Here is a 6,569-nt window from a genome sequence, read left to right as displayed (position 1 = left end):
TGATTCAATCCTCATATTAGTTGGTATTGCGCTCTGGAACTGGAGTCCGTTATTTGAGTTGAAGTTGGTTATTGAAAATGAGATTCAGAAATATTCATCTTCCTCATCAAGAAGGATTATGTTTCTTGACTATTTCTCTTGATTATTTGTAAAACAAATTCAACATAGAGACGGTAAAAGAAGACAAAAAATCCCATCTATATGAATCACTACCAGTAAAAGATACAAGCACCACCGTCTACCTGTTTGCACAACATGTCTTCAAAATATATTATTCTTTCATCCCTTTTTCGCTTCCCGATTACATGTAACTTTTTTTTCAAGAATAAGAAAATCCCGCACAGACATACAAAATCAAAAAGAAAAAAAAAGGAGGGGGGATCTGAATCAATGAGAGGGATTAAACGAATTTGTGGGTGGGTGATGTCGGCTGCTATGTTTCGATGGGATGGGTTTAGAAGAAGGTATAAAAGAGAAGAAGATGATTTTTTTTTTTAGCAGAGAAGAAGATGATGGTTACAATTTTAGGGTAACTTCTCATATATGGAATGCCAAATCTAATCTAAAAAAGAAATGTGCGGGATTTGTGTTGACCAAACTTAATGGACTTTCCAAAATGGTTAACGTGTAACCAATTGAATAACCAAGCGGTTACTTCTCGTTTATGGACTTTCCAAAACGGTTACATATATAATCAATTATTTTTAGTTAAGTAATATTAGTAATATATAAGAAGTAATTTTGTTTTTTTAATTCGATATCTTTTATGACACCTAGACAAGTGCGGAAAATTAATGTGTCGACACTTGTCTGGTACCGAACTAACACTAAATACGTGCGACATATAAAACGTCGCGTATGCATAATTTTTACAACACATAGTCTGGTGTTGTGAATATAGTGTCACAAATGCTGTTGTTTGTTGTAGTGACTTCCCGGGAGGTCAGTCATCCCCGGATTGCTCCCGCCCGACCACGCTTAACTGTAGAGTTTTCTGCCAACTCTGGAGCCAATTGTGCTGAAAAGGCCTCGGTGTTAGGAAAGGACAAACCATTAATTATATTCCATTCGGCCAACCACTGCCTAATATTGGGGTATTACAATACCACCATCTTAAATTGGAGTCGTCCTCGACTCCAGAATATATTTACAAGCCAAGATCTCCGACGTTCCCTGCCCCTCATGAGAAGCACCTGGACTAATCTCGCCATCGTACCTTCCCACCCTCGGCAGGTAAATCGCCTTCGACTACAATACAATTTGTAATGACCCGTCCCTCCACAGATACTGTCCCCACTTAGCCACTGCGGTTATCCGACAGTGTGGGGTTTTTAAACGGGCATCCTTGCGGTCATTCACCAACAACTTCCCGGGAGGTCACCCATCCCTGGATTGCTCCCGCCTGAGCACGCTTAAATGCAGAGTTTTCTACCAACTCTGGAGCCAATTGTGCTGAAAAGGCCTCGGTGTTAGGAAAGGACAAACCATTACTTATATTCCATTCGGCCAACCACTGCTCGAATATCGGGGTATTACAATCCTTATCATCCTCCTTAATCTTCCTAAGGATGTCACTTGGTCTACACACTTTCATCGACATCACCGTTTCCAATTGATGTGGTTTTAACCCACAAACGGTCGCGTGTCCAACAGGAGATTCCCGATCATCATGATTGTGACAACCATTCATCACTTTAGAGAACTTGTATACCCTACTACCATCGGGTTTCTCGGGTCTATTAACTATAATCTTAAATGGGAAACCATACTTCTTTGATTTAGTAATGTATTCCCTTGTCGTCTTCTTCACGTACAGTCTTTCCTTTGCCCAGTGACTTTCTTGCTTTCCACCTCTCTCACAAAAAATTTACAAATGCTCTTTACTTGAATGATGGCCTAAAACTAATGCGCATTTGATCTCTATTCCCTTGTCTATAAACCATTTCTTTGCATCGTTTATATCTTTCCATTCCAAATCGATAAAATAGTGGGCAGAGGTATCAAGACCCAACAGAGATACGACTTCGGGTTGATCTTCTTCAAATGCCACAACAATCTACAACAAATATCAACAAGTTGATGATTCAAAATCGGTTTATATGTTACAGTCGATCAAACCGATTCCAAGTAATCAGTGTATATGTGCAACTATAAAGACCGATTTAAGAATTGCCGAAAAATATTTAAAGTCCAGAATCGGTTCACTTCTAGTGTCATATAATCCGATTATTGTTCACATTTCTCCTGGAACTTTAAAATCGGTTTACATATACATGAAAATAAACCGATTGTCAACTTTGTGTTTTCTACGTGATTATTTAAGTGAAGAAATCGGGTTATTAACATCGCCAACAAAAACCGATTCTGGTCACGTACCAATGGAGACAAAAAATTTACTACAATCAGGTTATATGGTGACTAACAAAGACCGGTTATAGATCCAAATTTGGGAATTTTACCCAGAATCGGTTTATGTAGTGTTATCGAATAAACAGATTCTGGGTTAAAGTTTTGAAAGTTTTTCTTTTTTTGAGCGATTGGGACATGGAAATACATGTTTGTAGATCGTTACAACTCATACCTGTTTATTAAGAGCATTATCACCTTCTTCTTCCCGACGAAATTGTTCTTGTGCTTGAATAATATCCCAATCATACTTTGGTTCACTTTGTCTTCTTCATTCAACAAATTTTCCAATTCGGTAGGATCGAAATCATGATAATCTGATGCACCCACCTCTTCATCACTACTAGAGTCTTCATCATCACTATATTCTTTCATTTTTGCTAAGAAAATCAAAAACCCTAGTTTTTCCTTTTTTCCCTCTACTTCTTTCCCTCCAAACCTTAAAAAAGAAAAATGAATTTCTACTCTAATCCAAACATTATAATCCCACTCAAACACTTATTAATTTAAAAAAAGTTAACTTAAATAATCATCACTAATTTAGTAAGGACATATTAGATATTAACATAAATAATGGATAAGGGGTTTCGATAAATTACTTCCTAATAATCTTATTTTATCATGTAGTTATAGGCCCCAATTAAGTGGCATATGTCCAATTTAGCCGGGTTTAAAAACGACAGACGGACAATTTTGGAGTAAATACACTTTCTTTCTTCTATAAATGCTCATTTGTCATAATTGATTCCATATTTTCCTCCTCCTCCTTCTTCTCATCCTTTTCTTCCCAAATTCACTGTACAAGATTGAAATTCGTGAAACAGAGTAGGGAGAGTAAGAAGAATTAGCTGAACGTTCTTGCTTAATAATGGAGAGAGTTTTGATGAGATTGAGTAAGCTAAGATCATCATCATCAACATCATCGAAATTTTGTTATGGGAGTAAAGCAGGATTTTCAAGTGATGCGAAAATAGATTTATCATAATCGAAATCTTTTGTTCAGAAGCTTAGAGATCTACCTATGGATCTTCCTGGAATCAATGTTAAGAAGGATGTTTCTCAGGTAACTAATCAAATTTCCATTCATTTGAACTCACTCACTTGCTCTGTTTGGATAGACAATTCTCACTTTTTCACTTATTTTTTTATTTAAAATTAATCGATTAATTATATCAAAATGAATTCTTTATTCTTTTCAGTTGAATTTTTATGTTTTTTTCTTTTCTTTATCATTGTTTGATGTGAATCTCGAGGACGAAAGATATGGAAATCAGTGGTCAGGAGTTGGGTAATATCTCTGTCTGTGGACGGCTATGAAATTTGGATAGAATCATAAAACTAGTGACAAAATCCCTAGGTGACCAACTTAAAGGAACAAAAAAACCACCCATATTAATTTTAACAAATTAAATCAGTTTCATTAAATAGTGACACAAAAACCCCAGCTCAAATAATAATTAGCAAATTTAATTTTTTTTACTTTGAAAAAACCCAAACGTACCCTTCTTCATCTTCGTCTTCTCTCCTTTCTTTTTTCTTCTTTCTTTCTCTCCTTCTCCCCACCACCATCACCACCAGCAGCGATACCAGATCTCACCAGCAGAAACTTTATGCTTCCCCGACCACACTAGCACCTTCGTATCTCACCACCACCACCACCTTCGTCCGCCTCCTTCAATTCCATCACCACCTTCGTTCCCTTAACCCTTAATTGTTGAAATTAGGGTTGCGATTTTAACTTCAGTTGAAGAACAGAGATGGGTTGGTGACGAATTGATGATTGAGATCGATTTTTCAAGGAAGGGATGATGGAGTGGTGACGTTTCTAACAAGGTCTAGGAATTAGATCTAGGAATTGATTCCATGGTGGAAATGAACTACCGATGACGATATGCTCGTGTTGGGAGAAACGGTGGATTTAGAATGATAATTTGAAGTTTTGAAGTATTAAAAAATCTTATCATTTCACTAATTTTTCAATTGAATTGGATACCAGATTTCGTTTTGTTTGACATTTCGTTGGTTTTTATTCTTGAGAATTTGATTTTGATTGTTACTGTAAGGATTTATTGACTTGGTAAAAATCTTATTTCCTTCTACTTTTGATTGTTACTGTAATGATTTATTGACTTGGTAAATTTAATTCGATTTACATGTTTGATGATGAATTAGATTTATTCTTGAAAATGTTATACCAAATAGTAGTGAGATTAACTTTCCAGGTGCAAGATTTCGTCCCTTGTTTGCTCTGTGTTGGTGGAAATGGGATATGAATATCACAGTTAGTCTTATGTTGCTTGTTGGTGGATTAATTTTTCTAATAGTAGATGAATTTTGAACTGAAGTTTGTCTAAGTACTTTAGTATAATATGTTGAGATCAATGAAGTGTGCATTACTGTCTCTTAGTGAGGTCCATTTTATGGGCTAACTTTTTAATTGAAGTCCATGCCAGTTAAAGAACTGGTTAAGGAAAGTGTACAAGTTGTTTGGTTGTGCAATTATTGAAAACTTAAGTTGCGTTTCAACAGTTAACTTATCAGTTGACATTATGTGGTTTGTTAATGTTGAGCTGCCATGAATACATTTCAAAGTCATATTTTGCAGTTCAAATCTGATAGTTATCATCTATGGTTAGAGTGGTTAGACTAGGTGCCCCTGTTGAACTTGAAAACTTGTATAAGTACCACAGTGTGGCCCTCTTTTGACTCCTGCACCGACACTTGTGTGCAGCGTAAGTGAAGGAGGCATCTCCCTAAAACATGCTCTTTTTAATTTCCGAGTACCTACTTGAGATGATTTGAGCATATGGAAAGAGAAAAGTAACTATTCTATTCTTGTTGGCCAATATTCTTATATCTTATTACTGATATGTTGGAACTGCTTGTGTTTGATTCAGGGTGTTAGGTACTCAGTCAGACCCATCAAATTGATGCTAGAAAGGAGAGAAAGATGGAGACATTAAAGACTGCTCTTGGGATGAATAAAGTTGATGAAACTTCTTTACTATAGGAAGAAGGGAAACAGGAAACTGTTCTGGAAACAGTGGAATCTGATTCTGAAATTAGGGAAGGAGAGGGTCCAAAAGAAGGTTTAATAGAGAAAAATGATGGCTAGAATTGAAATGGGAAGCAATTGCAGGTGGTGAATTGGATTGTGGAGCTGAGTAGAGTCAGCTAGGAGATGTTGCTGCCGCTGCTTTCAGATTGGCAGTGTGCAAGTGTAGCTGCTGGTATTGTTGATATGGTTATTGCAGTGATGGGTTTGATATGGTTATTGCAGTGACAGGGTCTTGTGACGAGTTTCATTTGATGCTGCTAGTAAGCTCCGGTTGCAGCTGAAGTTAATATTACAGAGAAGGTGGTACTGGTGTTGGCTTTGAGTTGGTTCTCTATGAAGAATGGTTTGAGCTGATGCTTGAGAATGGTTTTTAAGTACAGTTGCAGGTTGAGAGTGTAGAGAAGAACTAAGATGCCTATGTTGGTGGTGATTATGAACTGCAGCTGGTGATAATCAGAATCCATGGAGGAACTGGTGTTGCTCTGGTTGAATTAATATGGATATTGCAGGTCCAGTTGAAGATCAAACTGAGCCTGAGTTGGAGCATTTGTGGTGTTCAGGTATGAGCTTGAACTGAAATGGAAGGCAGTAATGCAGTGGGTATGGGATTTGAAGTGAATTTGTAGTTGCAGGTGCAATGAAGTGCTGCAATACAACGAGGAATTGCCTGTAAACCTAGATGGAAAGATATACCAGGTGAAGCTGAGTAATGGGTCTTGAGACATAACTGGTGGTATTGCTGTTGAAGCGCAGAAACAAATTATGGTTTCATCTTATTTATGATGAAACCAAAATCGGTTTCATCGTATTTCAACAATGTATTTCTATCCATGAAGATGTATAATACCTCTTAAAAAATTTCTTGCAGGTGATTTCCCACGAAACCAAGATGAAACCAAAATCGGTTTCATCGTATTTATGATGAAACCAAAATTGGTTTCATCGTATTTTTGGGAGGTGGTGGTGGTGGGCGGTCGTGGTGCTGGTTTTGGTCGGAGGTGGTCGACAATGGTGGTGCTGGATAGTAGGGTGGCTGGTATTGGTGGTGCAATTACGTAGTATCGGTGGTGGTGGTGGTGGTGGTGGTGGTGGTCGGAGGTGGTGA

The 6,569-nt window shown here is 37.3% G+C and overlaps 1 pseudogene; it reads left to right on the top strand.

The window, feature by feature from the left end:
- The first annotated feature begins 3,274 nt into the window (after window positions 1-3,274).
- Window positions 3,275-6,569, top strand: part of LOC113305011 — a 12,159-nt pseudogene continuing 8,864 nt past the window's right edge.

The sequence above is a fragment of the Papaver somniferum genome, chromosome 8, assembly GCF_003573695.1.
Source record: "Papaver somniferum cultivar HN1 chromosome 8, ASM357369v1, whole genome shotgun sequence".
NCBI classification, from domain to species: domain Eukaryota; kingdom Viridiplantae; phylum Streptophyta; class Magnoliopsida; order Ranunculales; family Papaveraceae; genus Papaver; species Papaver somniferum.
The sequence above is the reverse complement of the archived record's forward strand: the minus strand, read 5'-3'. Positions and strand labels throughout refer to the sequence as shown.